Here is an 11,023-nt window from a genome sequence, read left to right as displayed (position 1 = left end):
TGCCTTCGAAAACACATTTCAACAAAACTCAAGTGACATGTAGATGAATATCGCACTTTCATACGTTAAACAAAAATCCATTACATGGCACTAGAAATCATATCGTTTATGTAGCTTTGATGTTTGCGCCTATATGTCAAGGACATATATGAGCGAATCCAAAGATGGCCGTCACAATGGCTGCCTTGCAAATACCGAAAGCACGGATCTCGTCATCTAAACAACACACAGAGCTGAAAAAGCAATGAGTAGCCTTGCTCACTCGTGATAAACATTGAGTAGCATTTTCGTTTTCGGGCGTTTCGTGGATGACGAGATCGGTGCCCTCAAAAACGCGAGCCAAAAATGCACCTGGACGCTCTCCCATTTCACCATAACAAAAAGCCGCTATCTTGAACTTTGAGCCGCAATTTTGGATTTAAGCCCGCCATCTTGACTATTCTGGTCTTTATTTTTAGATTCCACATTTCTTCCCCATACCAGATATACCTATATTGCATGGTTTTAGAGCCCAGAACTCCATTGAACAGCCACCATCTGGTCACCATTTTTTGGAGTCCACAATTCGTCCCTATATCAAATAAACCCATATGACACGGATTTAGAGCTTAAAACGCCATTAAACAGCCACCATCTTGAATTTGGAGCCGTCATCTTGGTGTTTGGGCCACCATTTTGCATATTGCGGTCGCCATTTTTTACTCCAGACACCTTCCCTATACCAAATATACCCATATTACATGCAGTTAGGGTCTAAAACTGCTTTAAACAGCCACCGGCTTGAATTTGGAGCCGTCATTTTGGATTTTAGATCGCCCTCTTGGAAATTGTGGTCGCCATTTTTGGACTCCGGATATCTTCCTTATACCTAATATACCAATTTTTCATAGTTTTAGGGCCTAAAACTCCATTAAACAGCCTCCATCTTGATTTGAAGCCCCCATTTTGAACTTTAGACCGCTATATTGGATATTCAGGTTGCCATTTTTGGACTCCGGACATTTTCCCCATACAAAATATACCCTTCTTACATGGTTTTAGGGCCTAAAACTCCGTTATACAGCCGCCATCTTGAATTTAGAGCCGTCATTTTGTATTTTAGACCGCTATCTTGGATATTCAGGTTGCCATTTTTGGACTCCGGTCACCTTCCCCATACAAATTATAACCATACTAGCTGTCCCGGCAAACTTTGTCTTGCCATTGTTGTGGTTGGTTGACAGATTTTGAGCTCATTTTTGCACCGCACTCAAGATTGGTTTCATTTCTATCGTGTTGATTTTCTTCCCAGCTCATGAAAAATCAGTACTTTATCAATTTCGTTGCTTTTCTAGTTGATTTTCGTAACTTTTTGTACATATAAACACAGCCACCATGAATACGAATCAAACCATGCAAGAGTCATTCCGATCGGTTCAGCCGTTCATGAGTTTTGTTGCCTCAAAGGGACTTCAAACTCATTTATATATATATAGATATATGGAGCATTTCAGTATTATTTATTGGTGCAAAATTCCAGTTTTAATGATAAAATATTATGTTTTACCGGTACATTTTTTATAAAGTACTAGCTGCCCCGGCAAACTTTGTCTTGCCGTCTTGTGGTGGTTTGACAACTGTTGAGCTCAAAATAGCACCGCACTCTAGATTGGTTTCATTTCGATCGTGTTGATTTCCTTCCAAGCTCATAAAAAATCAGTACTTTATCAATTTTCTTACATTTTTCAGTTATTGCATGGTTTTAGAGTCAAAAACTCCACTTTACTACCACCATCTTGAATTTGGATCCGCCATCTTGGATATTCAGGTCACCATTTTTGCCCATACAAAATATACTCTTATTGCATGGTTTCAGAGCCAAAAACTCCACTAAAGAACCGCCATCTTGAATTTGGAGCCGCCATCTTGGATTTTAGACCGCCATACCAAATGTACCCATATTGCATGGTTTTAGGGTCTAAAACTCCTTTAAACAGCCTCCATCTTAAATTTAAAGCCGCCATCTTGAATTTTAAAACGCTATCTTGAATGTTCAGGTCGCCATTTTTGGACACCGGACATCTACCCCATACAAAATATACCTTTATTGCATGGTTTAGGGCCTAGAACTCCGTCTATAGCCGCCATATTGAATTTGGAGCCGCCATCTTGAATTTTAGACCACCATCTTGGATACTCAGATCGCCATTGATGGTCTCCAGACATCTTCCCTATACAAAATATACCCATATTGCATGGTTTTAGGGCCTAAAACTCCATGAAACAGCCGCCATCTTGAATTGGATGCGCCATCTTGGATTTTAGACCGCCATCTTGGATATTATGGTCGCCATTATTGGACTCCAAACATCTTCCCCATACAAAATATACCCATATTGCATGGTTTAGGGCTTAAAACTCCATTATACAGCCGCCATCTTGAATTTGGAGCCGCCATTTTGGATTTTAGACCGCCATCTTTGATTTTGGACCGACATCGTAGAATTTTTGGTCTCCTGTGTTAATATCCGCACAAAATTTGTCAACCATGCTGAAGGTTACAAAAATCGCAGCAGTTTGATGTGTCGCATGATGGGGCTTGGTCGGGGACTTGGTTCAGTTTTATATGTGGCCAGTTCTACCGGTGCTGGTTCGGATCACTCAAATGGCCATAACTCCGGAACGCCTTGACTGATCCGGACCATTTTTAATAGCAAACAATGCGGTAAAATTCCGGTTCGATTCGAGCTATAATCCGGAAAATCGGCCAATGGGAAGTGCCTTAAAAATGAGTGACCTTTTTGTACACAGACATACATACACACATACACACATACACACATACAGACATCATCTCAATTCGTCGAACTGAGTTGATTGGTATATGTGACTTGACCCTCCGAGTCTTCTATCGAAAATTCGTTTTTTGAGTGATCATATAGCCTTTCAGTACACTTTGGTGTACGAGAAAGGCAAAAATAAATTAAATACTCAGAATTTTTAAGATTAAAAAAATAATCCAAGGTCAAACTTCTTAAACATTGAATGGAATAACGAAGAGACATCATTGCAACACTTCACAATCTTAGGTTGTAGATTTAGGATCAGGAGATTCTGCGTGTACATCCGACAGGCTGCCATGTATTTGATTATCTACGGTCAACTGAGCCCGGTTTTCATCAGAGAATCACCATGGATCTTCTTCTTCTTTTTCTTCATGGCTCTACGTCCCCACTTGGACTTGGCTTGCCTCACTTCAACTTAGTGTTCTTTGAGCATTTCCACAGTTATTAATTGAAGGGCTTTCTTTTCCTTTCATTGCATGACTTTGTATATTGTGCGGCAAGTACAATGATGCACTATGCCCAGGGAGTCGAGAATATTTTCCCGACCGGAACGGGAATCGAACCCGCCGTCTCCGGATTGGCGATCCATAGCCCTAACCACTAGGCTAACTTAAGACCCCTCGGATCCACTCGGATTCCGTTGAATTCTTCCAATGTCAGAAAATATTGAATTTTATTTATAGACGTGATAACGCATCAGTAAAGTAATAATTTGTTGGTAGAGACAACAAAGTTAATAATTCTGATGCCCTGTATCACTAGAAGTTTGATGGCTTGTTGTTGCCATAACAAAATATTATTTCACTGTCATCGATGCTCGTCTCGTTATCGGACACAAAACACCCCGGGACTAGACTCAGTATGCAATCAAAACTAGAAACAACTCAAATTGCACAATAAGCAATTAAAGTTTTCCTACAATCAATAAACAGTGGCTTATCGCTTGGAGCGGGAACATACTGAGGTGAGGAGGAGAGAAAATGAAAACAAACTGATAACAAGACCCACGGTGTGTTATGACGGTATAAACGGTGTTGGTGGTGTCTCAGCTGTATTAATCAGGGTCGTGCAATTTCGAAAGGAAAACATGACGTACGACGACTGTAGCAAATCGTTTCCCATGCGAACGGACTGCTGTGATGCTTCATCTCTCACCCAGCAACACACTCGTTCGTTGCTGCTACAGAAACAAGTGTGTATGAAACATGGGATGATACACTTGGATTTTCGTTTCATTTATGAGTCATTGAAATACTTCAACATGCTAAAAACACTATTTAAACCACATTTTTAAATAGTGGTGCACCCCAATAGAATGATAATTATGTTTTATGAAAGAGGATAATAAATTCGACCACTTAAATCCAATTAACAGGCGCCCGTAACCATTGAGAGACTAGCGCGCACTAGTGAGACACTAATGCTCTGACGGGTGAAGCACAAGCAATGCGACCGGGTGGGAGACTACCGAGTGCTACGATGAGTGGAAAAGTTTTTTTTAACGACCGAGTCATTAAAAAAAATGTATGAAACACTTGAAGTGACTCATTCAAATGTTGCATGAAAGTGTATCATTGAAACGAAATTGTACGCCCCTGGTATTAATGACCAAACCTTAGCGATCGCATCTAGCGAACTTGACTGCCCAGTGTTTGTAATGATGGTTTGCTTCGGCGAGGTAAGATTCACTTAAATTGAATAAACGCCGAATGAATCATGCTATTCCATTGGACGTGCTCCTGGGCAGTGTTTGGACGAAAAAGTGATCAGTGAACCACTCGGCAGTTTTTCTTCCCTTCTGTTGGTTCTGTTTCAATTACCAAGCGGTGTATGTTCTCTCGTCGAGTCGCATGGTTCACGAAGGAACACAAAGAGGATACTCCGATATAAACAAGCTGCGACGATGAGCGGGCATCGCTAAGTGTGTGTAACACTTACCGATGATCGCTCATCGTTGGCTTGGGGCAACTGTGAATAATCGTTATTTTCATCAGTATTTAATGCGTTTTCGCTTTAAAAACATGAAATACTATTTTATTTAACTGTATTCATGACGTTGCAGGTTGTGTAGTCACAATAAAAAAAAGAATTATGGCAATAAAATATTCTTACCGAATGCATCGCTTTCATTAGCGCCATCGAGCATCTTCTCTCTTGATTGCGCTCTCGTATCGAACCGGGCAAGAGAATGAACAGCATTTCGGGGAGCGTTCCCGAGCATGTTGGTTCATGAAATGTTACATTCGCGAATGTATCACTTGCTGAGCATGGACCATTCAGTGGTTCGCGATAAAAATCCACACACTGCTCCTGGGTCAAAATTTTACAGTCTTTCTAGACGTTGAATAAAGGCGTAGCCAGCTTTTCAGACACGTAGAAGGACAAGTTCCCTTAGCAAACTTATACCTACTAGCTTTCATAACTAAATGCAAAACGATGAAATGAACTCTTTTGGAGATAAACTCTTTTAGAATCAACCCAGAATTTTCTTCATGATTTCCTCCTACATTTTCGCCGTGTAAAATTCCTAAAGGGGATCCCGAGAGAAATTGTTGAAGAATTTCCTGGAGGTATTTCCGGTGAACTCTGAAATAATGGAATCCTTGGAAAAATCCGTGATCTCAACTGAAGGAATTCCTGGATGAAATGATTGTACATATTCAAAACAGAAATGTCGAGAGGAATTTAAGAAAGAATTTTCAGAGGAATTCCTGGTGCATAAAAAATACGATGCGGGAGAAATCCCTGGGAGAATTCTAAAACAGTCTTCCCTGGGTAAATTCCTGAAAGATCCCATTGAGAAATTTATGAAAAATACCTGGAGGAATTATTGTAAGAATTTCTGATGAAAAAAAACTCCTGTGGGAATTTCTGAAAAAATCCCTAAAAAATTCCAAGAGAGATTTCTGGAGAAATCTCTACACCAATTTAGAAACGGGATCCCAGGTGAAATACTGGAAGGAATCTTAGAATAAGTCCTAAAACAAGCATTGGAAAAACCCTTGAAGCATTCCAGGGGGAATTCTTGACACATTTTTGGAAAAATCCCTAAAGGACTTTCTAAAGGAGCACCCTCAAGACATCTCTGAAAATCTCCTAAAGAAATCTCTGGGGGAGAACGTGAAGAAATACATAGATAACTTCTTGAAGGATTTCTTTAAAAAAAAAACAATCTTAGGAAATATTCCTGGAAGAATCGAAAGAAGAATTTCTGATGCAATTCTTCTTTTGCAGGAGCTGCAGGGGGAATTCTTGAAGAAATTCATGGATGAACCCCTAAGGGATTTCTTGGAGAAAATTGTGAGACTTCCTGGATGAATTCGTGTATTCATCCCTTTAAAATTATCTTAAAGAATTTCAATACAAATCGCTGAAGCAGTTCCTCTAGAAATCCTTCAACTAATTCAAAAAAGTCTTCGAGTATTCCTGGAGGCATCCCTGGAGAAATTCTTGGGTGCATCTCTGAATAATTTTTGGACAGATCCCTAGAAGAGCTTCTGAAAGAATCACCAGAGATTCTTGGAACGATACCTGGAAGAATTCCCTGGCCAGCCCTGAAGGAATTCCTGGAGAAATAATTGGATTAATTCCTGGAGCAATTCCTCAAAGAATTCCTGGAGAAATCCCTGATTGAATTTCTGGAGGAATTCCAGAAGGAACCTCCTGAGGAATTCTGGGAGAAATCCCTGGAGAAATTTCTGAAGAAATCCCTTGAGGAATTCCTGGAGGCATTCCTAGTGGAAATTTGAGGAATTGCTAAAGGAATAACTGTAGTAATTCCTGGAGGAATCCCTGAAATAATTCCTGGAAGAATCTCTGGCGGAATATTTGAATTGCTGGAGGAATTATCGGAGGAATGCCTGGAGAAATTCCAGGAGAAATACTTGGAGGAATGCTTGAAGGAATGCCTGAAGGAATTTCTGCAGGAACCCGTGAAAAAACTCCTGGAGGAATATCTTGAGGGAATCCTGGAAGTATCCCTAGAGGAATTTCTGGATGAATCCAGAACGAACTCCTGTAGGAATTGCTGCAGGAATTCCTAAAGTAATTGCTGGAGGATCTTTTAATAGAATTCCCAGAGGAATGCCTGAAGGTATTCCTCATAAAAAGCCTGGAAGAATGCCTAGAGAAACTCCTAGAAGAATCTCTAGAGGAGGAATTCTTGGAGGAATCCCTGGAGGAATTCTTGAAGAAATCCCTGGAGGAATTCTTCGAGGAATCCCTGGAAGAGAATTTCTTGGATAAATTTCTGGAGGAATCCCTGTAGGAGTTCCTGTAAATATACTTGGAAAAAATCCTAGAGAAATTTCTGGAAGAATTTTAGAAGGCATCTATAAAAGATTTCCTGGTGAAAATCCTGGAGGAATTACTGTGGGAATTCCTGGAAGAATATCTGGAGGAATTCTTGGAAGAGTTCCTAGAGGAATTCCTGGAGGAATTCTCGGAGGAAGTATGGAAGAGATATCAGAAGGAATTCTTGAAAAAAAAAACTGGGGGAATTTCTTGGAGAAAAGCCTGGAGGAATTCCTGGAATATTTTTTGAAGGAATTCCTAGAGGAATTCCTGGAGGAGTTCCCAAAGGCATTTCTGGATGAATTCCTGGAGGAATACCTGTAGGAATACATGGAGGAATTCCTAAATAAATTCTGAAAGGAACTCTTGTAGGAATCGATGGAGAAATCTCTGAAGGAATGTGTAGAGAAATCCCGCGAGTAATTCGTGGAGAAATTCCAGGAGGAATGTCTGAATCAAAATTTCTGGAAAAAACCTGGTGGCATCCCCAAAAAAATTCCTTGTGGAATTCATGGAAGAATACCTAGAGGAATCTCTGGAGTAGTTCCTGAAGTAATCCTTGGAGGAATTCCTGGAGGAATCCCTGAAGACATTTCTGGAGACATGCCTGGAGGAGTCCCAAGAGCAATTCCTGGAGGAATCCCTGGAGCAATTCGTGGAAAAATTCCTGGAGGAATGTCTAAAGGTATTCCTGCAGAAATCACCAGACGAACTTCTGGAGGAATCGCTGAAGGAATTCCTGCAAGAATCTCTGAAGAAGTGTTTAAATTAGGAGGAATCCAAATTTGAATTATAAAAATTTGAATTTTTGAATTTTCTCCTGGAGGAATCCCTTGAGCAATTCTTGGAGAAATCTCTGGAAGAATTCTGGGAGGGATCTCAGGAGGATTTCCTGAAGAAATCACAGAAGGAATTCTTGGTAAAATCTTGAAAGAATTATATAAAAATTTCATGTGAAAACTCCTGAAGGAATTCTTCCATCTGTTCCTGAAGGAATCCTTGAGGGAATTACAAAAGAAACCCTTGATGAATCCCGGAAGCAATCCTAAGAGGAATTCCTAAGAGAATCCCTTAACAATTGCTGTAGGAATTCCTGGAGGAATTCCTGAAAGAATTCTAGGAGCAATTCCTGTAAAAGTTCCTGGAAGAATATTTGGAGGATTTTTTATAATTATCCCTGAAGTTATTCTGGAAAGAATCCTACAAAATTTTCCCGAGTAAATCCCTGGAGCAAATCCTGAGCGAATATCTGAAGGAATTCTTGAGGGAGCCTTTAAAGGAAGCCCTGAAGTCCTGGAGGATTTCTCGAAGAAACCCCAGGAGAAATCGCGGAAGCAATCCTATTTTTCTTCCAATCAGCCAACTGATTCTAAAGGAAATAATTTCGGCATTCCCCCGGAAATTCCTATTGAGATTGCCCCAGCAAGTTTTGATAGGATTTCTACAAACATTCCTTCCGTCCCGTGGTTTCACAGAAATTTGTTCCAGAATTTCTCTTTGGAGATCGATCTGAGATTTTTCTAGGGATACTTCTGAGATTCCATCTGGGGCTCTACCCAATAAACATTATTGCTGTACAATAGATGAATAAACCGCTTTAAAGCTTGATTTTGAAAATTTTAGCTGAATAAGCTGCTAATCAACTATCATTGTTACTAGGATAACAGATTCCCTCCAGGATTTGTACAGTGGTTTTGGTAATCCCCCAAGAATTGTTTCCGAGATTGCTTCCAAGATTTCTCCAAGAATTGCTTCCGAGATTCTCCTAATTTAGTTTTTGTAATGTTTACAAATGTTTTATCTGAAATTTTCAGAAGTAATTCTCGAAAAAATGGAATCCCAGAAGGTACTATATCAGGAAACACAGAAGGAGATCCAGGGCGAGTTGCTGAAAAAAATTCTGGAGGAATTCTTCAAGGAAATTCTGTATGAACTTCAGAAGGAACTTCATAACTAATTCCATAAAGAATGCCACAAAAAACTCCCAGAAGAATTGCGTAGTTAACTTCTTGAGGATTCTTGTACCGACTTTTCGAACCCTCTAAGCAGAATACTCTCTTCGAATGAGGAATCCACTGTGGATAACTGACACTGAGGAAGATTACAAGTGGTAGTCGAAATACGCGTATCTGTCAAAGGATAAGCAATTAGGGTGGAATTAAAAGGTACAAAACTGATTACACTCATTCCTTGAGGATTCATATTCCAGGAACATCTGGTAGAGCTACAGAATTGACTTCCAGAGCAATTTCAGAAGGAGCTCCGGGAGGAATCGAGAAAAGAGTTCCTGGAGGAATGACGGATGGAGTTCCTGAAAAAATCGTAAGCAGTTGCTGAAAGAATCCCGGATACAGTTCCCGGAGGAATCACAGAAGAACTTCCCAAAACAATCTCATAAGAAGCTCCTGCAGTATTCATGGACAAAGTTCTTGAAAGAACTCCGGGAGGTGTCCCCGAAGAAATCCCGGAAGAGGTTATTGGAGGAATTGCGAAAGAAGATCCGTTAGGAATTCCAAGAGGAGTTCCCGAAGGAATCTAGAAAGACGTTCTTTCAATAATCCCGGAAGTTGTTTCTGGAAAATCCCGGAAGAAGTTCCTGGACAGACCCCGGAAGTAATTCTCAAAAAAATAGCTGGAGAAGTTCTGGGAGAATTCCCGGAACGAGTTCCCAGAAGAATCCGAAAGGAGTTCTCACAGCAATCCCAAAAGGAGTTCCCATAAGAATCCAGGAAGAAGTCAAAAAAGGAGTTCTTGAATAATGAAGAATTTAGGAAGCAGATCCTGAAAGAGTCCTAGTAAAAATTCCCGGAGGAGTCCCAGCAGGAGTTCCCCAAAAAATTCCTCCAGAAGGAGTTCTCGTAGGGATCCCGAAAAAAAAAATCCTATTAGAATCCCGGAAGGAGTTCTTGATGAAAAACTGGAAGTAGTTCTTGAAAGAATCCCGGGAGAAGTTTCTGGAGGAATCCCAAAAAAGTTCTTGAAGGAATACCAGAAAAAGTTTTTGGAAGACTCCCAGATGGATTTCCTAGATGAATCTCAGAAGGAACTCCTGGAGTAGTTCTGGAGGAATATCTACAGGAATTTTGTAAAGAAGTTCCTGAAAGAATTTCAGAATAAAATCCTGAAGCAATCCGGAAAAGAACTTCAGGAGGAATTCTGGAAGAAATCTTCGGTGAAAATCCTGGAATGATCCCAGAAAAAACTCCTGGTGTATTTTCAGAAGAAAATCCTTGAGGAACCCCAGTAAGAACAATGGAATGTGGAATTTTAAGAGGAACATCTCGATTAATCCAAGAAGGTATTCCTTAAGGCGAAACTGGAAGCATTTCCTCACTTTTTGGTTTTTGATTTTTTATTAAATAATGAAGCAATATTTTAAAAATCGGTTTTCGTGCACATGTAGAGTATGGATCAAGGTATCTTCTGAATTTTTTTGTGGTGGAAATTTTTTTTCGTTTTTGCAGAAACCATTTTTGAACAAAATTTCACAAAAAAATGGTTTTTGTAAAAAAACAAAACATTTTCGACCTCAAAAAAATTCAGAAGATACCTTGATCCATACTCTACATGTGCACAAAAACCGATTTTGAAAATATTGCTTCGTTATTCAATAAAAAATCAAAAACCGAAAAAATGAGAAAATGCTTCCAGTTTCGCCTTAAGACATTAAGACATTCCTTAAGACGGAAGAAATCTCTGGAGCGATCGTGGAGGAATCCTAGAGAGCACGTGTATAGAAATCTCGGAAGAAATTTCTGACACAGTCTCAGAGGGAACTTCTGAAGAAATTCTAAATCCTTCCAGTAGGAACCTCTGAAATCCTCAATAATCTCCCAGTAGAAACTCTTAAGAAACTCCTGGAGGAGTTATGGTACAGTTTGTGGAGAAACTGCGGAAGGAATTCC

The sequence above is a fragment of the Aedes albopictus genome, chromosome 2 (assembly GCF_035046485.1).
Source record: "Aedes albopictus strain Foshan chromosome 2, AalbF5, whole genome shotgun sequence".
Lineage (NCBI taxonomy): Eukaryota > Metazoa > Arthropoda > Insecta > Diptera > Culicidae > Aedes > Aedes albopictus.
This window is presented reverse-complemented; position numbering follows the sequence as displayed.